At 39.5% G+C, this 25,495-nt stretch overlaps 2 long non-coding RNA genes across 2 annotated transcripts; both read right to left on the reverse strand.

Moving 5' to 3' along the window:
• Positions 1-18,110: 18,110 nt before the first annotated feature.
• Positions 18,111-20,418, reverse strand: LOC144001738 (uncharacterized). The gene is made up of 5 exons (XR_013278575.1): positions 19,956-20,418; positions 19,262-19,512; positions 18,899-19,070; positions 18,379-18,527; positions 18,111-18,276 (listed from the first exon to the last, which is right to left on the reverse strand). It is a non-coding gene; the product is annotated as an uncharacterized LOC144001738 (long non-coding RNA).
• A 2,125-nt stretch (positions 20,419-22,543) lies between these two features.
• Positions 22,544-24,728, reverse strand: LOC144001103 (uncharacterized). Its single transcript, XR_013278372.1, has 3 exons — positions 24,582-24,728; positions 22,730-22,823; positions 22,544-22,651 (listed from the first exon to the last, which is right to left on the reverse strand). It is a non-coding gene; the product is annotated as an uncharacterized LOC144001103 (long non-coding RNA).
• Between the last annotated feature and the right edge of the window lie 767 nt (positions 24,729-25,495).

Genomic DNA, 25,495 nt, shown 5'->3' on the forward strand with positions numbered 1-25,495 from the left:
ATTCTGGCAAAAACAGTTCTTGAGTCACATCTGTTTTCGTTAGCAGGCCACAGGAGCTCAAGCTTCTTTTTTCTTTTGGCCTGACCCTTGTCACATAAAAAGCTACAGGATAAATAGGTCATGTGCCAGTGTCATATTTGTCATGTCCCCCCCCCACAAAAAAAAACAAAAAACAAAACCATTCAAGACAAGAATGGGTGGAGAATCCTCTGTCACAGTGGACACAAGATACACACGGAAGATTGATATTGTTTCGGCTAAAAGGATCTGTGTGGCTCTGAATACAGAGCGCTATAGTATGATGCTCCTCGTGTCTGTTTTTCACATGCGACCTTGCCTGTCAAAGACTCCTAAGTGGCATAATTGCTGGTACAACCTTCAGGAGGTTGCGCACGCTTGTCCCGCATTAGATTGAAGCCACTCTGGACAGTTCGCATTAATGGCAGCCGCCGTTCCTTCCTTTGCGATCCCGCCATCTCTCTTCTTTATGAGATGTGTCACATTCATTCCCCAAGCGAGGTCCCAGGAAACCAGCCATCAATGTTTAGCTCTCAGGATGTAGGACGGATGAGTTTTCATTTACTACAAGCCGACAAGGTTATGATTTCATTGCTGCTTGTTAGTTAGCGTGATTATGCAAAAACAACTCTATAACCAGAGGGATAAGACATGGACCAAGGAGGAAGTTTAGCACCGATCTGTATGGATGTGATAGGTTTGCAAGCAGCTTTCAACATATTCTACCTCAACAAGTGAGAATAAAATCTGGGGTTGGGTATCACCATACAAATAATGATTTGGGTGTCATATTTAGGAATGAAATATGATGACATCCATCGCGCATATCCATGGCGCTCAGAATCGGCTTGTACCGGAATTAAATTCACTAAAATCGCATTACACTACTTGCACCACAACTTAGACCTGCTTCCAGGTGGTCTAAAGCTCAGTCTACTTTCAACCACCAAATTTTCAGGTGTACTGCGGTGAGCAAAAAACAATACAAAACAAAAAACAGCATACCGCAGTGCTATGCTTGCACCAGTACGAAAACCAAGATCCACCAGTTTCTCCACCAAAGCACACGTGGGCTTTTCTTAAAAAATAGCAACTTAATACTGCCTTCAACCCTGGATCTTAACTTTTTATTTTTTTGGGACAATTTTGTTCTTCCCTCAGTTCTGTTGACAAAATACATCACGAAAGAGCATGTTGTGGAAACAGCTCAGTGGACTTGAGGCAAATAGACAGCTCTGTTTTAAAATTCTAACAAAAAGTGCAGGGACTAAATAGCTCCCTAAAGTTTTCTAGAGTAGATACATTTTTCCAAATTTCATTTAAAAAAACAAAACAAAACCAAAAAAAGTGCAGGGAGCTCCCAGTAGCAGCTCTTAGAAAAATAAGTAAAATTTAAACAAATAAAAAGTAGCACTGTCAAATTATATATATATTTTTTAAATCAGATTAATCACATCTTAGAAATTTGATTAATCACAATTAAAAAGGCTTTTTTAATCAACAATTTTTGCCCACCAAATTTAAAGAGCACCTGTTGTGTTAGTCTTTTCGACACTTAATGTTATGTGGACATCTTCAACATTTTTTGGTCCACTGCACACACCAATCCTCCTCTTTTTCTATTCAGTTAATTACTTGCATAATTTAAAATGAATTAAAAAAAAATGACCCCAATAGTTTGACATGAACAAATATTATGAATGTCATATGCAAACAATTATTAAATGCTTTATTTTTAATGTAGTTATGTTTATTGCTCAAACAACAATGTAACCATCTGCTGTCAGCTAAAGGATCATCTGCGGTCAAAATTAATAGTGTGATTAATCTGCGCTAATACATGATTAATGCGATCCATTTTTTTGATTGATTGAGTTAATACAGTCTACAGCTACTTTGACAGCACTAATAAAAAGGTCTTTAAATCTCAAGTTAGAATCTCACTGAGTGACGAATGCTTGTGAAGGTAACCATTAGCCAATGCTGGGTTTTCGTCAGGGTTCGCAAAATTTCCAAAAAAGATGTTCACAGACGGTGAAAAATTGTTGTGACAGGAAAAACTGCTTGTGACAAGTACAAACGCTTTGGGAACATCATTGCAACATTTTACAAACCCTGATGAAAACCCCAAATTGTGCAACTTTTGCAAGCGTTCACTGCTCAGTGAGATACCAGCTTTACCGGCCTTCAGAATTAAAAAGCAAAAACTAATGTCTATATTCATCATAATGCCAAATATCGATGTCGGTAATCAGATCTGATTAATGGATCATACCGATTGTGTCTCCTTGTAATGCGTACCGTTCATAACCTTGAAATGTTGTATGTCGGCACCCTCCTAAATCGAGGCGAGATTTGGATCAACCACAAGACAAATGCAAATGATGATGGATGGCATCACTGCTGTAGCAACCAAGCAACGGGCGGAGCCAACACAAAAGCCATGACGGCTCACTGACCGGTCTAATAGTTGCTGCAGTAATCCGGCCCAGTTCCGTGAGCAAGCCCCCATCTGTCACTGGCAGGCCGCATCGTTCGCTCCAGGTGGGAGTGTCGTGTCGCAGGGCAAGGGACGGCCTCCTCTACTGTCCCCAAAGTGTTCGAAGCCATGCCAGGTAGCAGGATCGCGCACCGACCTAATGTATTCACTCTAATTAAAGTGTGCCAGGCGCCACATGTGCCCGGCCTGGAAAATAGAACGACCAACTGTTTGTATCAGAAGATGGCAAGACTGTATTCCGACCCCGCCCCCCCCGGTACCATCTGGATCACCTGGATCTGAGAGGAACCACAGAGTGGCTGATTTCTTTTCCTTAATTAGATGGTGGGAGCTGGCAGGAAATGAGGGGGAAGAGATGAAGGATCGCAGTCAGTAAAGCATAGCAACATCCCCAATCCCTGGATAGCAATCACATCTGTTACCATCATTTCCACCTTATGAATTTGAAAAGGGGGGAAAAAAAAAAAAAAAAAAAAAAAAAAAAAAAAAAAAACTTTTATAAACCGAGGAGAGAAAGATTATCGACCCCACCACCACTGCCTCCATTTCCATAAATGATCCAATTGAGATATGCAGTCAAACAGGTGTGTGATGTTTGGCTTGAGGTGGACATTCGAGTCACGGTAGGAATATTTCCTCAAATGAAACCAAGTCAATGTTTAACGTGCTATCTTTTTTGTTGTTGATTTTGTTGTCAAGGAAAATGAGTTTCCTGGCAGCAGTTAAAAACAATAAGTGTGATTGCACCCGGGGCGGCCATTGAGAATGTTTGATGACAAAAGTCCATATTTTGAAGTATTAAGGAAGTTTAGAACTGTGAGTGCTTGCTTGTGAAATTATCATTATAGAATTGAATTTTATTTTTTTCTTAAAAAAACAAAAAAATGCTAAAAAAAAAAAAAAAAGATGTTCGATGACAGTTTGATGATTTTACATTAATTTTAAGATTTTAATCACGTAAACATATGAAACAAGCTTTGAAGAAAAATATGATTAATTGAGTTTAATTATGGAAAGTTGTATGATTAATTTGTTTAAAAAATTTGAATTGACCACCCCTTATTTGGAAAGCCTGTACTGGGGAATTCCAGTCGCAACGCAGCTGATACGTCCACGTAAAAATTTAGCAGTAATACATATATTTGTGGAGACCTGGGTCAAGTTGTATTTTACAAATTTTAAAAAAAGTGCAGAATTTCACAAGTTAATTCATGTTAAAGATTAGATAGCTGTTAATATGAAAAGAAAAATGTACTGAGCTGTCACCGTCTTACAAATGCAATTATGCCATCTAGTGGCAGAAAAATGCCCAACAGAAATCAATATCACATTTGATTTTTTACAGTACTTTTTAATCTTAGCTCAATTTTATGCATTATTATGAAATTACTGCATCAATGACTAAAAGATGCAGCCATATTTATATTAGTTTAACATTTTGTCCACTTTTATGTTATCAAGAGTATGAGATTAAGAAAAAAATATTGTACATTTAGAACAATAATATATATTTTCCGAATCAAATATTTGTACAAACGTCTAACTGCGCATTACTTCCTCCTCATGACTCTGCACTTGCCATCTCCACACAGCTCTGACTTGGATATCCCGTTGACTTGCCTGGATGCACTGTCTTGCCACATTATCGCGGCTGACCCACAAGCACTTCCCTGCCAATTTGCATAAATCACAGTCTACATCTGACAGTTACTAGGCAGCCGTGGCGAGAGATGCCCAGAGCCCGTGCGGAAACAAGGCCACCTCCGAAAAAAAAAGGGAAGCATGCATGCCAGAGTGACAAATGTGAGCGGCTTTCTACTTTGGCTCCTCTTGTGCTAACTGCATGTGCGCGAGAGTGTGTGTGTGTACGAAAGGTTGAATGATGACATTATTATTATTATTATTTTTTGCTATTGACTAAAATGTGATTAAAGTCGATGATGTCATTGATATTTTTTCAGCACAGGAGAACGATCACTAAACTTTTCACGTAAAGAAATCCTGTATTTCAATAGATCAGCAGAAACAGAAACAATGAAAAACAAATACTGAATGAAGTTGTGATTAGTAAGAGTCCTGCTTGTGTTTTCTTTCAAAGAACTGGAAAATCTCATTGATGGTTCCAAAAGATTAAGCATTTGGATGACTTAATAATAGGGAAAAATAATAATAATAATAATAATAATAATAATTGACATGTTCACCTCTACAAATGCATATTAGTAGGCCACTGCTAATTTTATGCATGTAAACGAGCAGCTAAAACAAAGTAAAGTTGCTCTAGAAACAGATGAATTGCTAACCTACTTAGCATGAGCTACGGGAAACACTCATCGATCGTCAGAAGCCATTATGTACTATATATAACACAATGACATGGATGTAGATGAAATTACCTTCTTCCGTAGGCTGACTGATCTGTACTTCATCTTAATTCACCTTGACTTCAAGAATACTGTAGAGAAATAGTTAAAATGTTAAAAGAAAATCGAGGCATTTCTGTAAATAAAGAGAGAAGATTAACGCGGTTAAATAATGGTGAAGAGGTGGAATGGGACTCATCAAGCCATTATGACGTCATCGACATGTGGAATATCATCAAACTTGAAAGAGAACACCATGAACCAAGCATAAAAGCAAATCTGGGTCGATCATAAACAGCAAGCTGCAAACAAACTAATAAATCCACATCACTTAAAATAGCCTGCTGGAGGCGATCAAAGGGCTCTGAGCAAAAGTCTAACTGTGTGTTTACATTGCAGTAGCCATTGGATAAAGTAAATACTATTAACATAACAAACATACAAATCTGCAGCCATATTTCCTATATGTGATTTTTGTTGTTGCCAGCCTTCCTTTCACTCACGCTGTTTTGTGCACAGAAGGTGCCTGAGGTCTTGTGTCACGCTGTGATAATAAAATGTACCCATCACTGACACTGCAGCTGTTTGTACATCCCCCTGTGGACCACCATTCTCACTGCAACACCCAGCCTCTGCGTTACGTAATGCAGAAAGCGAGCATGTGGAAAAAAAAAAAAAAAAAAAGACAAAGAGTGAGGGAGGGGCGGGCATAGGAGTAAAACATAGTTATATTGGCAATCTGTGCGCTCAGGATGAAAAATTTTCTTCATTGTGATGTTTTTGTGTTGATAGTGCCAGCAAAAACCCTGCCACAGTTTGGCTTTAGCCCCTGATCCTAGCTAGCTAGCTAACTCCTTAGCAGGTAAACAAGCACCAATGGAGCTAAGTAGCTAGCACCTGGGGCTAATGCTGCATTCGAGGATGGTCAGAAGTCTGAAACATAAGAGTTGAAACTTCCCAGGTCCGACCTCAAAGCGTTTGAGGTGAGTGTAAACAACCAAAATGGCGGATAGTGATCAATTGTTTTTTATTTTGGTCCTCAAAACTCAATTTGACCGCCAGGAAACTTACCTTTTCGCAATTTTGCTTCATTTATTGTTTTAATCTTATTTAATAAGCATTCCATACAGTTAAGTAGTTTACCATATAATTTCATGCAGGGCGGCAATACTGTCACGTACGTTGTGTTACATTAAGTTCTGTCGAATATTTATGAATGAAGAAAGCTGTCTAGTTTTATACTCGAGTAAATTGTGTTTTGCCATTCAGAGTGACGTCACATTGTAGTCCGCCGGTGAAGTCAGGGTCCTTGGTTTTTTCCAACTTTGCGAGTGGAATTTCCGAGTTCAAGACCACACTTCCCGGACACACTTCCTGGTTTGAACTCTGATATTTCCGACTTCCGACCACCCTCGAATGCAGCATTAATGCCACAATTTGGCTGTAGCACCTGATACTAGCTAGCTAGCTAGCTCCTTAGCATGTAAACGAGCACCAATGGAGCTAAGTAGCTAGCACCTTGGGCTAAATGCCACAATTTGGCTTTAGCCCCTGATGCTAGCTAGCTCCCTAGCAGGTAAACAACCACCAATGGAGCTAGCTAGCTAGCACCTAGGGCTAAAGCCAAACTCTGGCAGGATTTCTGGTTTCTGGACCTGGGTTTGCCACCTCTGCCAGACACACAAATGTATATGCGCAGCTGTGATATAAAAGACTTGCACATAGTACAAAATTCCATCAGCAAACGAGATTTCAGTCATCGCCTGGTATGACAGCTCGCTCAGGATTCAGGTGGAAACTTTTAGTTATGGTTTGACAAATTCCCCCCACGCTTTCAAACACACTTTTGATGTTTGCCCTCTGTTTTTTCGCAGGCCTCACGCATCAGTAGGTTTGTGAAAAACACCGTCTCTGGGACAATATTAGAAAGGATGCCCGCGGGTGGTTCTTTGAAGCTAAACGCCACAGCCAGGCGGCCTCGTCGATAGCGTGCCGCACTTACTAACTCGGTGATGATGCTGATGCTGATGCTGATGCTGGTCTTCAGCCAGGCTGGAGGGAACGCAAAACAGCTCTTCCCCGCTTCGATCTCCAGTCAGAAGTGATGTTAAATCTTAATATCGTGGTCGCGGGCTTCAACAGCAGGGCCAGGGAAAATCTAACAGTCATTTGCTTAACAGAGCGTGGAACATTTGGCATGCAGCAACTCAAGTAGTTCATAATGCACTCATTTCAAATTAATATAACCAAAGTCACAGGGTAGCTGGTGTAACCCTTTGGAGAGTTAAGTTATATCAGTGTTGTTATATAACAAAATGGACCACTTGGGCACATACCAGGAAAACTACAATAAAGTATTGGTTTACGATGGATTTTTAGTAGGATGGAGGATGTTTTCGGAGGAATGTGGCTACTGAGCTTAGAGTGTCATCAGTAGATACAGAAAGATTGCAAGAGTAACAGAAAGGCACAGAATTGGATGAAAAGCCAAACCTGATGTGAATTTTGCCTCAAGTTGTGTAAAAAGTTGGGAAACAGTGGACAATGCCAACACTGAACACGCAAGGTCAGTGTGCATAAAAAGACCAAGTTGCGATCTCTGCAATCAATAGATCCAGTCAAATGTGCTGTTTTAGTCGGCAGAATCGCAACTGTGGTTCTGATGTCACTTTGTCGCATAGAAGGTTTCTGGAGAGGAAAATAATGTGCTGCAAAACACAATTTAAATTTAAGTTAAAACAAAAAAGTTGATTATCTAGAAATGAAAACCAGTCAGGGGATGTCAACCTTAAACATTTCCTGAAATATGTTATACATGACGTTCTGATTAACTCATTCACTGCCAGTCATTATAGAAAATTTTTACATTTCCAATACTCACGTGATATTACATTCAATAATTATATATAAACCGAATCTACCAAATAACAGAATAGACTCCCTACTTTTTGTCCCGTCCCGTTCTTTTATAATTGACAGCAGAAAAATGTAGGTTTGCCAAAATACAGCCATTTCTCCCATGGACTCTGAAACTGTGTTTATTTCCTATAAAATGGGGCAATGATGTCATCTACCGGTGGTTGGGCATCAGTAAAGTTGTTTCCAAGTTTGATATTTACAGTGGAGCATGCTCAGATTCGCCCCCATTTAGCACCGCTCTAAAAAATACAATTGACAAGTATACTTGTCAAAGGCAGTGAATGTTAATATTACATTTGTAGAATATGTGTTATGCAGCAAAATCCCGCCGTTATTATCCATCTAAGGAGGCGGCCATTTTGCAACTTGCTGTCGACTGAAGATGACATCACAGTTGCTCAGGGCTCAGGCAACGACCAATCACAGCTCACCTGTTTTCTTAAGCCGAGCTGTGATTGGTTGTTACCTGAGACCTCGGGCAACCGTGATGTCATTTTCACTCGACAGCAAGTGGCCACCTTTATATAAGGATGAAAAATGCTGGATTTTGCTGCAATATTAACCCGAATACAGTATTTAGACTAGTGGACTTGTAGACACCTATATTATTGTCAAGAACTTTTTGGGGGGTTGACTTCCCTTTAAGTTGAAATATGTTTTGTCGTCTGTATTCATAATTGTTCTTTCACCAAGCAAAATAGATATATTTTTATCCGATATGTACCCTGGAAACCTGCTCTCAACATAATTATTTTTCTTTGTTTAAAGTGTTTTTGTTTTTTTTATCTTCACATCAGACACGTTGAGATGTTGTTGACTCTCACCGGGGGAAAACGCATCACCGCTGGGATGCTTAGGCACTCTGAATAGTGTCGCCAACAGGCATGAAATCATGCACATGCCACAGATGCCATTAGGGATTTACCTGGATGTTTTCTTTTATGACACTGACGGAAGTTCTTCAATTGATTGCTCCTCTCGTCACGTAATGGATGATAATTAGCGGTTGTATGAAGACAAACAGTACTCCAGTGGCACCTATCGCTCACAAACACTTTAAAATGTGTCATATTTTTCAACCGTTATTACTGTTGCGTATTTGCAGCTATCACTCAACTAATTAAAGAATTTTTCGCTGGCAACTTTCCTGGACTGCTTTATTCCTGATATCCATATTTCATAAGCACTTCTCACCATTACCACCCTCCTCCTCTTTCTATCCAAGCTTCTTTTTTCGTGCCAGTGCAGTTGACTGCACAACAGGGAGCAGCTTATATTCTCGGCTCTTCTTAATTATTAAAACCATCCTCAACACGTAGTGGCCTAATCCATCCACACAACTTGAGACAGTGAGTGAAGTCGGGCTTTTTCAGAAGAATGATTTGTTTGTACATATCAACTTTCAGCAGATGTTATGTGAATACAATTTAAGGGAGGACTTTATAGGTGCAATTTGTAATATTACTTATATATTAATCAGATTAGATTAAATTAGGCCCATCTTTATTATCATTACAAGTACCGGGTAACAAAAGTGAAGTGTTCTGTGAGCTTGATCTGTACTGTACTCAATTTTGGTGTACAATGTACACTGTACATGATTCAATAACCAATATTACCATATTCAATATTATGACTATGTTTTGGTTTGGGTCATCTGGTTGTGTTGATGATGTTGCAGTTTTTCTATATCACGTATGACGCTATGTAGTGGCTATGTCCCTTATGATGATGATGATGTATTTTTCCCTCTCTTATCTTCTAGTCACTCTTATTTTGTAGTTGCTATGCAATTTCTATGTACCGTATAATAATGTTGACAGTTGCTATGTTCCTGTAATAATCACACTTATTTTGTCATATAGGCCTTTATTCTGACATATAGAATTGTGCCTTGCCCTAGCGTGAGTTACTGAGTGACACTTTTGTCAGTACGTCGAGGTTTTCTCTCAGCACGTCCAAGTTTCCTATCCCTACTCTTCCATGCAAACTTTCTTCCAAAGTGTTTGAGGGCGCTTCAAGTGCATCCAGCCCTTGTCTGTCAGTCAAGGTTTCTCCAACAAGTGTTCTCTTCAAGGCAATCTGAATCCAGCCCTGCTCTCTGTTGTTACTTTGTATATATATATACACACGTTTGTGCATCAAACAAGTCTAATATAGATTTTTTTTTTTTGAAACTTACATTGTTTACTACATTTGCAACATAGCACACGTAAAAAAATGTGATAGCACTCTATTACATTTGCATTTATATGATATCCTTAAAATGATGCAATACTGCTAAAAGAAAATCATAATATGTATGCAGTTTACAAATGATCTGTGATGCAAATTTGCTGAAAGTGTCAAACTTGTTTAGTCAGTATTGCTCGTACTTGAAGTGGTGGGTGGGAGGTGTACTCTGCCTGATGGGGTCCTCAGCATGGCCTCTGACTTTGCTAAGGTCAGAGCCTATTGATTTTCAACACCGTTCAATGAGACAGCAGGCAGCTCGGCGCAAAAGACGCCATTCCAGAGCCAGGCTTTGGCTTTGTTCCGCTGTATATTCATTGCATGGAGGCGGAGGTGACAAAGCAGGATTTCTATATGACTGGCTTTACCTCAATATGAGCACTCGCCTTCCAGAAAGGAGCAGCATCACAGTGATGCACGTATGGGGTGCTCTGGCCTTTGTATGATCTGAAAGTGGGAGAGGGAGCGTCGTTAATGTGCACGGCCTACACGATATATCCTTTTAATCAGAAAGCTCCCACCCACCCGGCGGGCAGTTTGGGATGAGAGTGACAGAGAGCCAGCACAAAGCTAATTCCGCCCCTGTCATATCTGATCGTCTCTTAGCTGGCAAACGAGCGGCAGTAATGACGCTAGCGCGATGGCCCGTTGCACATTTGCAGGGCTAATGTTTGATTGAAATCAATCTGTGTTAATATGCTGGTCGGGGGGTTATTGAGGGGATTTGGATCTGGAGATACTGATTTTGTCCAGCTTTTTTAAATGGAACGACGTCTCTTTGGGATTATGAATGGATCAGATGGAATACGAGAGTCCGCTTGTCTTCTGCTGTCCACCAATAATATTTTGGTTTGATGTGCCACATAACATCTTGCGTACAGATTGCTTTCTATTTCCTCATACAGTGACTTGGGTGTGTTTATTTATTCAACCACAAAAAGTATCAGGTAAGGGGTACCAGTACAAATATACATATACACACACACACACACACATATACATATACACACATCTATACCGTTTGACCTCATTATAACATTGTGAAATAATTGCACATTTGGTTTAATGAATCATCGTACATGTTTATAAACTCAACTGCAGAAATTGCCATGTATTTATTGGAGGAAAGACCTTTACTGTACAAAAGCATTTCTAATATACTAAATAGCATGTTTTTTTTGTTTTTGTTTTAAACAATATCAAGTGCCCTACTCAACTGTAGAAAGTATTTATTATGGACAAGGCTTGATTGTATTAATGCATTCACTATTACTTTGTATTAGTTAACAATTAGTTGCAGAACTAATGGTATAAGTAACCCCGCCCCAACATATTTAATTTTTTGTAATTTTTTTTTTTAGTGATTTGAATATTTAGTGTTTTTTGCGAGAAATTTTCTGGTTTAATTATTACTTTTTCACAATGAATTTCAATGAGCGCCAATTTTACGCAAATTTTGGCTACTTGTGGGTCGGGCTGGTTCCAGTCCCTGTCGATTAGCAGGGGTTGACTGTACAGTAAATAATTTATTTAAATAAATATATTGGTCAATCTTCTGATTGATCATTTATCCTTTAATTAAAAACACCTTAGTGATCAGTGATTGGCTCCAAAATCTTGATTGTTGTAAAGCCGACCTACAAACCTGCACTTGAACTCCTAATACTGAGTTTGAAGACTGCACATCATTAAAATATTCATATTATCAAATGAACTTCAAACATTGTTATAAACACATTACATGAAAAACCATTAAAAGAAAACTGAATCATGTTGACATTCTTGCCTGGTGCTACTCGTTAACTTTCTGTGCTACAGCAGGGGAGGAGTTAATCAGATATGTAAAATTTAGTATTTATGTGGAATTATAATACTCCTTGATTAAAGAAAAGCTTGAAACGTGCAACATTTTTTGATTTCGAGATTCCAGCACTAGCCAGTAATAGGATATTCACTCAAACCATCCCCAGTACCGTATTACATTTTCATTATTTAAGTGTGAGTTTGGCCAGTAAATGAGGAGTTCCACACTAAAACAGGAAGCATCTGTTATTCACACTAATTTGGCTTTCATTCTGCTCTATGGACTTAACATGAGAGCAACTAACAAAACCATAAATTATACATTACCAGTGCCGGACGATATTTTTCAGAGTCTGAGCGGAAATATGAGCAAATCTTCCTTTTTATTCACACCAGTCGTGTTTAATGAATCACTGGGAGATTGCTCTCTCTGCTGCCATTAATCACAGCTTCTCTGCTGCTGATTGAAGAGGCTAATATGAACAGGAATACCAATGAGCGCAGGGGGGAGAAGGCGCACGCTCACTCAAAAATGGCAAAATAACTCAAGTGTCGGATTTGCAGCGGGCAATCCAAAACCTGATCTCGTTCCATCTTTTTTTTTTTTTTTTATGACGAATAAAGTTAATCACAATTTGGTCGACTTGGCCTGTGATATGCAGAGACTCCATCAAACCACCGTGCCTCTCACAAGGGGCAATTTGGTGTCAGGCTGCAATTGAAAAAGTATGTAAATGAGTCATGATGGTACTTTTGGAAGTGGCATCATGCAAAGTCAAATCCAAAATAAAAATTTGCTCGGCTGATTGAAGAAACATGGGCCGCACTTTTCACTGAAGGGGGCATTTTGTTCATGAAATTGAATCGCTCCATTAGAGTCTTCGTGTAGTGGCAATAAGACTTTTTTTTTTTTTTAAAGAGAACATTAGAAGATGAAACTGTGCTTATGAAAATTAATTTCTTCCAGTTGCTAATAGTTTGGAATGCAATTTCATTCCAATACGAGACATACAAAAAGGCATGATGTGGAAATTTGAAACGTCCAAAAGCATTAACAACCTTGTCTGTATGCTCATAGAAAATATTTTAAAGATTTAGACGAGTGGTTTGTATTGAGCTAGTTAACACACACACACACACACACACACACACACACACACACACACACACACACACACACACACACACACACACACACACACACACACACACACACACACACACAAAAAACATGTGTGCTAGGTTCATTAAAGACTTTACATTGGCCATAATTGTGATTGGCAACCAGACCAAGGTATAGCCTACATACCCATAGAAAAATGGTTTGCTGGAATGAAAAAGTAAGGCCTTTTATTTATTTATAAAAAAATCAAATGTTGAAAAGATTTTCATATTCTGCGTGCAGCTCATTAGTTTCAACACTTATTTAATAAATAGATGGTCAATGTAAATGCATGGTGGCAGAGCCGCCAAAAGCCTTAATGTGACAGTGTTTACAAAACAAACACAAAATGGCAAAGTACAGGCTGGGGGGGGGGTGTTAGGACAAAATCACCACCAAACATTAACATAAGCCCAGATGGGTAGACTGAGAAGTTGTTTGTTTAAATCCTGTATTTAAACAGTGCATTTTCCTGAGTGAACCCGGCAGACTGGGCCTTTAATCACTCTAAAAAGAACACTTATAATCGATCTCAAAAGGACAGCAGGTGCAGTGTAAAATAACTGTAAAAACAAACAAAATTACAGTCATATACAGATTTCAAAACATGTTTAAAATGGACATTAAACAATCATGTCAAACAATAAAAAGGTTATACCTGTGCATCGTAACCTCACACACAATTCTGTACACGCACTCGGACGACACCTATGTCGGCATGGCGTTATATAGTCCTGTTGTACAAAGATTATTAAAACTTGACATCACACTCAAAACAAAGTCTTAAAATCACTCACCAACAGTTTCACTTCTAAGCACCTACGTGCGAGCCCAGCAGTCACTCCGGTGCGCCACTCAATCTGACGTTTTTAACCACACACGCACACCTGCTCTCATTTAACCCTAATTTGATTGGACAACAGCGACCCCTTATGGTGCCACTTGCTACAAGTAGCTTAAAGATGCAAATGGCGTCTCCCTTGTAGACACGCCCACTTTCTTATTTTCCCATTGAACTTGGGTGTTTTTGTCTCTCTCATCAGACCAACAGACATTGACGTCATTTTTTTAAAAAATCTTCTTAGATGCATGCTGACGTCAACGTCGTGTCAGCCATTTCAGCGGTGGGCAGGGCATGGACCATGTTTTGAACACTGTTGCATATTTGATGTTGACGATGGTCGCACTTTGACCCCTTAGCGGGAAGCGGGGGTGGGCCATTCACCTATTAGAAACGTTTGTGTTATTATTTTCCATCTCTTAAATTGTACATGACAAATAGCCTAAACAGAAATTGTGATGGTTGGATGAATATGATTGTGGTTTTCAAACAATAATTGTCACTTCAATTCACGGAGTCAGCGTTTCCTTTCTTGCTTTTCTCTTTTCTTAACTTTGACCCGCCTAAATATAACAATTTCCCTGTGACGTCATTTGCTCGCTTGGAAATGACGTTCGGATACGTGACGTCACGTGTCTTTCTGACTGCCATCTGATGATTTTGATGAAACAAGTCTTAATGTTGAAACTAAGCATAATGTTGTGTCCGTAGCGATATCAACTGTACTTTCCGAAATTAAACCTATCTCTATATTAGGACCCAGGGAGCGAGGGTGGGAGGGACACAGCAGAAACACCAGAACAGTCCCGCGCAAGCTGGCGGGGATGCAGGGACAACTGGAAGGGACCCCACACGGTCCACCCAGGGGGGTGGCCGCGGCGGGGGGCGCGGGGCACGTCCAAGGGTCCGGCCAGGTCAACATGAGCCGGTTTAACTTGCAACCCGGTGTCGGAGCCCCGAAGCGACTGGGTGTCACGGTCGGAAGCCTGGTTGGCCGCCATCCGGGAAAAGTCGAGGCCCAGCTGTACCGTGTTGACGGCTGCCCTGGACAGACAATCTAATGTTGCTCTTTTTTTTTTTCTTTTTTTTTTAATCACATACATTTGGAATTATTAGTGATAATTATTATTATAGTCAAATACTTCAAATGAGTCCAATTGTCAAATTGTTCTGAACGATCCTTTACGTGCATGTTAATGCATTTGCATGTTAATGCATTTCTCGCGTAATAGCAACATCATATTCATTTGTGAATGACGTCACATTTGCTGTCACTTGTGCGTGCCTAATCAAAATGAATTTTTCAACGCTGACTTTACTTTTGACCTTCCTGAATTGTTTTGTGTGTTTTTTTTGTTGTTGTTTTTTTAATGCGACAGAATTGTTGCTGACTTGCTGTTGCCTGAAGCTGCTTGTACTCGGTGTCAATAAATATGGCGCCCTCTCCTGTCACAGTCCAGAAATGTTTGCGGCGAGGATGCAAAAAGTCTTTTTTTTTTTTTTTTTTTGTCATGTCGTGTCTTGCTTCACACATGATGATGACCTTTTTTTCATCACAGAACTTTTAGCTCCAAAGATGCTGATAATAATAATTACAATAATAACAATAATAGCAATAATAACAATAATAATAATAATAATAATAATAGCAATAATAATAATGCATTTCATTTAAGTGCACAATTACAAAATCAGCATAATCGTTAAAAAAAAAAAGAGATTAACACAAAATTTTGAGTTGTTTAAATTTATACATTTGCACCTTTTTTTTTAATTTTAAAATAACTGATTGAATAATTTTCGTTTTATCCGAAAGGAACTTGCATAATTATAGTATTTAAAATAATTGTATTTGTCTTAATATTTTTTTACTTTTAAACATTTTATTGTTTTGTACCAAAATCGATAAAAAAGCCTGTGATGCGTCTGACCCTGTGCGGTGTGGAGCATCAGACAGGGGCGGAGCCACACAGAAGGTTCTGGAAGTGCGCAAGTGTGACCGGCTCCAACTCGCCGTACTCCTGCAGGGTCAAAGGTTAGCATAGCATTAGCAGGGAACAAGAAGCCAGAATCGGTTCGTAGGAGCCAATAGAAACCTGCGTCTGCCGGTAGGCGGAGCCTGACATGAGTGCACGGCTGTCCTCCAATCAGGCGGTCGCACGCCGACTCCTCCTCTTCATGCTGGGAAGCTGCGGCACGAGAGCACATTCGACAAGTGAACACGCCACTCGCGTCCTCCAAAGGGCGAATTTGTCGACTGTGTGACGTAATGTCACTCACGGAACTGCTCGACGGCACGTGCCGACAAATTCGCACTTGTGAATTTTGACACGGGCCGTCGATCAATTGCACGTTGACGTTTTGGGATGCTAACGCTAATGCTAAAGACAAAATTGCAAACGATGGTCACTACCCGCCTTTAGTCATGCGAACGTCCACCTGTGAAAAAATAGTTTGCATTTTGTGGACGTGAAGCCTTTTCCTCATTAACTTATTGACTGGCAGCCATTTTGAGTGAAGCAATCCCCTTCGCTCCCAACTGTTTGACTGTGACTGATTTTGCGAGGCCCACAGAATATTGTTTTCTATCGTTATAAAAACATGGAACCTACCAAAAGAAAGATTAAAGTCTCTTCTTTCATTAGGAAAAAACTATATATATCTGTTTTCGTTTTGCAGCAATTAGCATTAGAATATAGCTAAGGTTCATCATTATTCATGAATCAGTTTAGAATTGTGAGTAATTCAGCTTTTTTTTTTTTTTTTTTAAACATGGCCCTGGTTGAGGTCTTATACTCTGCTGCCATCTGCTGGCCGTTTTTGTAATAACTACCACTGCTTCAATCGTTCTTTGCAGTTGAGAGGCATTCTGCCTTCTGTATGCTCTAGCTTAAAAAAAAATAAAAAATAAAATAAAAAAAATAAAAAAAACAAGAAAAAAAACGTATAAATACATCTTTGGGACACTTAAAGCCCAAATGTGAAGTAATTTCATAAAATACCATATAGGGTCACAATTGAAGCATTGAAACACTGTCCAACAAATAAAGTATGGAAAAAAAATTTATATGTTATATATTTGACGAAATAATCGCTTTTCCGAAGTTCGAGCCTGGCGGGCGACAAACCCGGAAGTGATACGTCACACCGGGAACAGCGATGGCAGCGCTCCATACAGACGCTATACAAAGCCACTCAAACGTCGATTCAGACAGCGATGTCAGCGATAGGTTGAGCGAAAATGAGGAGAACCAAGTTTTTAAAGAGTTGGAGGAAGAGGAGGAGGTTGGCATTTTATACGTTGGACTTTACATGTACGAGCCAAATGCTAATCAGGATGCTGATAATGCGCCCAGACACCTGACATGGAATGGAGACAAGATCCGTCGAAATTACAAGATGGGTAAGATATATAGGCAGTGGTATTTTTTTATGATTTGAAGATGCCAGCATTTGCACATAATTTTATATTTTTGTCTGATGACATTTTTTTTTTTAAATAAAATAAATCAGACTGTTTTTAAAGCAGTTACTCAGTACTTGAGTATTCTTTTCAGCAATTTTTTTTTTTTTTTACTTGTACTTGAGAGATTTATCAATGACTATTTCTTACTTTTGTACATGATTCCGTCCACGTACTTGTATATTTTGAAACAAATGTTTTCATAAACAGAATTATTGACTGATTGGTATAGCAATACACTTGTTCAATAACATTTCTGCTCATGGTGTCATCGCTCAGTATTTTACTTTTTTTTTTTATATAAATTTCAGGCGTACTTGTGGTAATTGCCAGCAAATGCCTACAGCTGTAGAATGTGTTTGCTGCCATGAAATTCAAGAAGTAGTGACTACGTCTACAAGGAGAGGAACACTTCAATCAGGTACTGGACTGCATCACTGATCATCCTGGATTCAATGCTGTGTGCCTGAACCCATATGGATTATAGGTGGCATGGATGACCTACAAGCAGCAGTACAAAGGCAAGGCATTTGATGGGCCACAGGATGCCAAGTATAGACATATTGCCGACAGACAATTGGTGCGCTGGTGCTGGAAGTTTCTTGGTCTGGACAACCGTGTTCTGCTCCCAGCATGTTGCAATGTCTTGTATCAGGGCACATTTTCCACCACCAGGAGAAGAGGAGTCAGCTGTATTCAAAGGGTTTCGTGTTTCACAGAGAAATGTTCCAGAACTGTGATTTGTACTGGTTGCATCATAATAAGAATAAACAAATGAGGACAACTTAATACAAGGAATATGATTCTTTATTTCCTGAGGAATCTTGTATGGTGCTCAGCAATAACATTTGACTTGTCCGGTCTGTTCACTGCTGCTGTAAGAAATTGTGGCTCGACTACCACATCATTCGGTTTTGTACTTATTTGGAACGTCAATCACTTTCATCGCCTCTGAAAGGCAGTCAGTCACATAGTCTACAAAAAAAAATAAAAAATTGGGATGATAAATATTTGGGTGACATATGGGTTACACTCAGTAATGCATCTGCCTGGAATTGTTTTTGTTTCATAACTTACCATAAGTTTCATCCACCAATATCTTTCTCAGAGAATAGCCACCACTCTTATATTTGGGATAAACGATGCAGTAGGAGTGTATTCCTTCCTTCGTCACTTTCTGTGGTCTCCCAGCATTTTCATTATAATGCATAGCAGCGAGAATGATTCTGGAATTGAACAAAAATTGCCTTATAAAGAAATTGTCACATTGTGATGAAATAGCTTTATATCTCTAAGTTCTACATTTCATCCATATGTTCTACTAGTCATGGACAAATCACACTTGAAGAAGCACATTATATATATATATATATATATATATATATATATATATGGTTTTTTTCGATTCTTTGAGATGGCATTTTTGGTTGAACAGATGCAGTGGAAATTTAATAAATTTCCATTGCACTAGCTGTTATGTTTAAGCCATGAGCACCATCTAGAGGAGCCTCAAAGCAAGTGCTTCATTACGTTACTTTCCCCCCTCATCACCACTATAGTCTCCATTTCATACATATCAAAGTTTTCTTAAACGCACCTGCTTTTCATTCCTTTGTACGAGAAGTTGTACATCTTTGGGGCAAAGTGATTCACCACACTGTGAAAAGCTTACACACCACTGGTCTGTCCGAGGTGAGACATCTTCATGACATCGTTGACAAACATGGTATTTGTCAGGAGTTCCACCACTGCGACATTGACTTCAGTACCTTCAAATGAATTTAATTTCCTTAGTTTGTTATAAATGTTAGTTGGCATGTGACAGATGTTTGGTTGTTCTACAGATACAAGGTATGACAATATTTATATTTTCAGGTTAAACTAGCAACAACTCTAAGAATAAAAATATAAATAATACCTGGTAAGTACATAGTGACAAAAACAACTCCGCCTAACTTACTTTTATCCACACTATGTGGTGGCATAACTTCATCATCTTGGCTGTTTGAACAGGATTGATCCTGCAATAACTGACCCTCGTAATCAGCCATTTCTTGTTCAGAGGCAGCTGCAGAGGTGATAGCCTCAGCTACGGCTCGCTTCCTTTCTCGGTTAGCTGCTGCTGCACGCTGGGCAGGTGGATTTTGAATCTGCTGCTGGTCTTGTGGAGGCAGGTGAATTGTTGGGACAGCAGTTGTATTGAGCAATAACCTGCAGAAACATAAGGTGACACTAAAAATATGCGTCGCTCATAAAACCTATAAAACCTACCGGCAAAAAAAAATAAATAAAAAAAATCAAAAACAACTATCACATTTCATCTAACCCTGCCTTACCAAATATTTAATTATTTAATGACTCATAAAATGCAGTAAGATTGACATATGATTGGAAGTTTTTCAAAAGGACGTGTCATGTTCTTTGATCAACAAAGCAATGCTGCCAACCTATTGAAATTTACTTTCAGAACAATTTGTCTCACTGCCATTATTACTCATCGTTGATATGAATAGCACCGAGACGTTAGCTTTCGGTTCACGTCGCTAGTTTCTACTGTTCATTCCACAACTGTTGGAAGCTCTGCTTTGTCAAAGTCATCAGTGATCTATCCATAAATTCCACGTTTTTTTCTAAATAATTGTAATCATACTTACTTTTTTTGCAAATCCATTATCATAAGCAGACCGGTTGAGGAAGCAGGCATCTTCGAAGTGTTTGTAACAGAGAACACTCCTCGACGATGGCGTGAAATTCATTCGCTTCGTGCGAATGAAAGTTGACCATTTACGTGCCCTGTTATCTTTTGGCCACTCATACAACTTTTCTTTAGCTTGAGAACAATACATCACCACACATCGCCGGGTCATCTTACCGAGTAGCAATGCAAACAATGCAGTTCAATGGCCGACTTCTCTCGCAACTTCCCGGTGTGACGTCATTTCCGAAAATTTCCGAAGATTGTCGAAGAAAAGCATTTTCGTTGTCAAGGGCGTTGCTATGGGTTAAACTAAGAACCTGAAAGGGTTGCGTCAAAAAAAATAACGAAAATATGCTTACAATGGTTTAGCCATTGGTATTACTCAAAAACATGGTTGGCCAACCTTACTTCACATTTGGTCTTTAAAACATTTAAAATAAAACATATTTATACATTTTTGGGAGCAAATTAGTTAAGTGTCTTTTTAGTGATTATTTATATACATAAATAAATCAATTTGTATTTAATTTTTGAATTATATTTTTTATATATGTTATTATTTTCACGTTCAGTCATTTATTTATTCATTTATTTAGTCATTTATTTTGAATTTTGATTGCAGCAGGAACACAAGAAAACTTTCAAGTCACGTTGCCACCATCACAAAATTCGTCCTCTTTCCCTGCATAAAGTATCGGACTAACAGCGATGGACCGATAGCGGCCTTATTTCGATGTATCGAGTACTTGGAAGGCTGTAAATACCAGCCATCGATACTTAAGGCAAAAAAAAAAAAAACTGACATGGAGTACATCTTCCTCCTTTAGGAACTTGATAGAATACAAGAAAGGAACAATTTTTCAAATATTTCAATTAAGTTGGAAAAAATAAATAATAAAAAGAAATAAAAGAAATTAAAAACTAGAAATAAAAAAATTATAATAAATCAATCAGTAAATAAATACATACATTCTAACTTTGATATTTAAGGAAAAACAAACAAGCAAAATTGACATGAAGTCCATCCTCTATCATAAACTTGATAGAATACAAGAAAGAAACAATTTTCAAACATTTCAACAGCAGCCATGAAAGGCAGTTGCACATTTGAAGAGCTAATTTATGTTGCGGGGCCGTTTTTGAGTGTCAGTCAGTCAGCGCGCTACCTTCCCTTTCGCTTCCACAGCATCCAGCAGGAATGCGGAGAGGAAGGACCCGATGTGGACGCCTCCCAAGACTAGAAGGCTGCACCCAAGCCAAAATCTTTTTTGGCCCGGGATTCTTCTGGAATCAGCGCGGAAACACAAAAATCTGCTGTGGAACTTGAGGAATGCGACGTGTGTACAAATAAATAAATAAATACATACATATATAAACGGCTGCGATAGGCTGGCAACCAGTTCAGGATGTACCCCGCCTATTACCCCCCGTGACCCTTGTGAGGAGTAGGCGGTTAAGAAAATGGATGGATGGATAAATAAACGGCACGCTTTGATTTGAAGCAGCCAGGCATGAACGTCCAAGCGCTGGCATTCCTCGCCATCCCGCGTCCTCAACGACGTCTCAAAGACGGCAAAACCCGCTGTGTTGTACGATATCAAGTTGAGAAAATCAAGCCAAGAACTGGAGTAAATTGGTCGAAGGTGATTATTTGTCAACAGATGTTTTGGTTTGGTCTCCATCTTGGAGAAAGCCTTCTCGCATTCTCAAAATCCATCCATCCATCTTCTTAACCCTTCTTTCACAAATCTCCACCAATAAACTGACAAATGTCTTACAGCTACTGTATTTGCTGAGTGGAAAGGAGGAGTCTTCTTCCTTTGTGGCTGTGCAACTTTACAGTATGATACTGCCTCCTGGTGGCCAAAGCGGGCACACCAGCAAGACATCAGCATGTGACCACACGCTGAGTGGCCCCTTGATGAATTCCCTCAAAATAAATAAACAAATAAATAAACAAACAACTTTTGGGGGAGAACCTTTTTTTTATCAAACCAGAAAACCTGCAAAAAAAAAATCAAAATATGAAAAAATATTGAAAGGAAAAAAAAAAAATCTCCCAATATGCAAATCGAGTATGCAGGGGTCAACTGTCATCTCCAGATGTAATTCACTACTAGATGGCAGACATGTCTTGGTTGCAGATATGGAATGTTCGGGACAGGAGGACCTCTCAATAATGTGCACATTTTCAGTGAGTTGATTTTTGTGAAAATGCTACAAAATGAGTTCTTGCACTTAATGTCGGTTTGGTGTTCAACAGCTTTTTTTTTGTCATCTTTGATTGGTCATTTTTATGCATAAAAGCAAAAAAAGGCCAGTATGTTGTTTTCCTTTTTTAGTGGGGGAGGCTGGAAAGGTTGAATGCCATTTGCATTCATGTAGGATGCAAGTGTTTTGAGATACTGGCATCTCAAGGCGCCGCCATCTTGAACAGCAGCATTCGCACATTCTCACAAACGCCGTGGTGGGTGTGTTGTCATGACGACGAGTCACCTCCACACTGTCCAGCGAGGCCGATCGGTGTACTTTGGGCCGGCGGACCCCCGCTGGCGGCGAGCGGGCAGGATCGCCAGTGGACGGCCGCGGCGGTGGGACGCGAGCGGCGGCCGTAACGCTTTTCGGCCCTTACGAACTTTGGCTACACAACAACTACACACACACACGCACACGAAGAACGTCAACAAAGCTGTCATGTGACACACATTGATTAGCATTATCGCGCCTCACCTGGCTGCAGGTAGCTGCTGTCGTCATCGGACGTCAAGTCCAGCGAGAGAGACAAAACGTCCACAAAGTTATTTTTGAAGGCCTCAAACTCCACCTAAGGGTCAAAGGTCAATTCAGTTTCAGATTGCCCTCATTTCAATAGGAAATGGTCTCCACTTTCTGTTATCATCATCATCATCTTGGAGTTTTTTCAAAAACGGACATTTGCAAACATCTGCTTCGACTTTCAAAAATTTTCAAAAAAGATTATTGGCCTTCAAACATCGGCCAAAACAATCGGCCAATTGGGCTAAATGGACGATTATTTTCGTTATCGAAGAAAAACAAAGTTTCCGACACTGTGAAAATACCCTGAATGCACCATTTTGCTTGCATAGCATTAGCAACGCGCAAAAGTGTGTAGTGTATGTTATTCCTCTTATTCTGTTGTTCCTAAGCGTCATTTTAGTTGTCTAATGACGCCGCAGTTGGAGTTAACTGTAAAACTAAATACACAACGTTAAGAATTACATCCACTGTATATTTAAATACAAAACATGCGTCGTTACAAAAATAATGCTAGCCTAGTGCTAACAGGAAGTCAGCCTGGACTTTTTTTTTTTTTTTTTTTTTAAAGATGGCCTGCTTTTAAATATCATGAATATAACAATGATGATATTGTGGCAATTTTAATATCACAATATCACGATATTGCCCTTATCTAAGTACTGTCTCAAATGTTCTCCAATTTCAATACTGTAAATGTATAGGATTGTATGATCAGAAACGTTTCTTGGGAGGAGCAATATCGACTTCAGGAATGTTTTTCTTTCAAATAACGAATATTCACACACAAACGTTGTGGGAACATATAACCGTAGATGAGATAACACAACTCAAAGGCAAAAATTCTTCCCAATGTGTGAAAAACGAGTTATTTTAAAAGAATTCAATTGCAACTTTCTTCTGTACTCACCTTAAGCGTGTACGCCATGGATGCACGGCACCACACTGACGCCAAAACGGACAGGAACAGTCAGTATTTTTGTTCTTACTGTTTTTTCTGTTGCTATTATTTTTTAAATTACTCTATTCTTATTTCACTTTCTTATTGTTTTTATTTTGTCATTGTCCGTTCAAGTTATATGTTATAAAGTTAATATTTCAAGGATTCAAAAACTTTCTTTTCTCAAAATTTAAGGATGAAAACATCCAAGGATTTATTTATTTTTTTTTGTCTTAACACGCATTTCCACATGACATGGCAGGAAATACAATCTCCGAGGTCCCAGGTTAGCACAGTAAGTCCCAAGACTTGTGAAAATAGCACAAAAATAAAAATGTATAAAAGAAAAGGTGAATGCTTTACAGCAGTTGTAAACAAGTAAGAACCGTTTCATTATTGACACATAAATCTAGACAATAACCTTGTGTACTTCATTAAATTTTTATATGGACTTGTCAATCAAAGCAGAGAATCTTAATAGCGAAAGTTTGTGCTCAAGTGGCACCCATTGAAAAGGAATTGGGGAAGGGCTTCATTTTAGGCATTATATATAATTTTTAAATAATCGGCAATCGTTAATTTTTTCTGCCAATAATCAGTATCGGCCTCAAAAAATGCATAAACTCGGGCCCTAGGTCTGACGGAAACAAACCAGGATGCATTTTCCACATCGTCAATCTGGAACAATGTCCCGTTATCAGACAAAAGGGAAGAAAACGTTTTTTTTTTTTTTTTTGCCCGATTCATCCAAAATAATGGAAAAAGATAATAAAGCGACGATGACCGGAATTGCGTAGCTGCAGGATCACACGTAAACCACAAAATCTGCGAGTTGAGGTCACGACCTATGCCGTCCTGTGAGCTCACCTTGGCGTAGGCTCCTCCTCCTCCTCCTCCCAGCAGCGAGTCGAGCATGAGCAGCAGCTGAGCGTCCAATTGCAACATTCTGCACAGCGCCGTCACTTCCTGCGGGCCCAGGAAGCCCGAGGACGCCGTGTCGCAGCTGTCAAACTCCGCCCAGCTGGGCCATGTAGCCGCTTTGCTCCACCTCCTCCCTGCCGCCCGCATCACACTGGCGGGAGAGGAGAGAGCGGATGGCGCAACGTGAGATCATCGACTGCCAATCATCTGCTCTTATTTTTTCATTTCCTTTTCTTTTGGATTTAAAAAGTGTTTTTGCCTGATCTCTCATTCAAGAATGCCAATTTGTCTGACAAACCCTGCCACGGTATTTGTGGTGGAAAGGGACCAGAACAGACCAGACCAGGCCGTAAATTGTGAAAATTCATGTGTAACTCACCCCATTTGAAATTGGAAAAATTCTGCACAAAACACTGATAAACATTCACGATACATTTACTAAGATATCTATCTATATATATATATATATATATATATATAATGTTGGGCGTCACGATATATAATGTTGGGTGATTGACTGGTTAGCACGTCCGCCTCCCAGTTCTGAGGACGCAAGTTCGAGTCCAGGCTCCGGCCTTCCTGGGTGGAGTTTGCATGTTCTCCCTGTGCCAGCGTGGGTCTTCTCCAGGTACTCCAGTCCCACATCCCAAAGACATGCATGGCAGGTTAATTGGGCGCTCCGAATTGTCCCTATAGGTGTGCTTGTGAGTGTGGATGGTTGTCTGTCTCTGTTTACCCTACGATTGGCTGGCAAGTGGCAACCAGTTTAGGGTGTACCCCGCCTACTGCCCCGAGCCAGCTAGAATAGGCTCCAGCACCCGCCGACCCTTGTGAGGAGCAAGTGGTTAAAAAAATGGATG

Source organism: Festucalex cinctus, chromosome 14 (assembly GCF_051991245.1).
Source record: "Festucalex cinctus isolate MCC-2025b chromosome 14, RoL_Fcin_1.0, whole genome shotgun sequence".
NCBI lineage: Eukaryota > Metazoa > Chordata > Actinopteri > Syngnathiformes > Syngnathidae > Festucalex > Festucalex cinctus.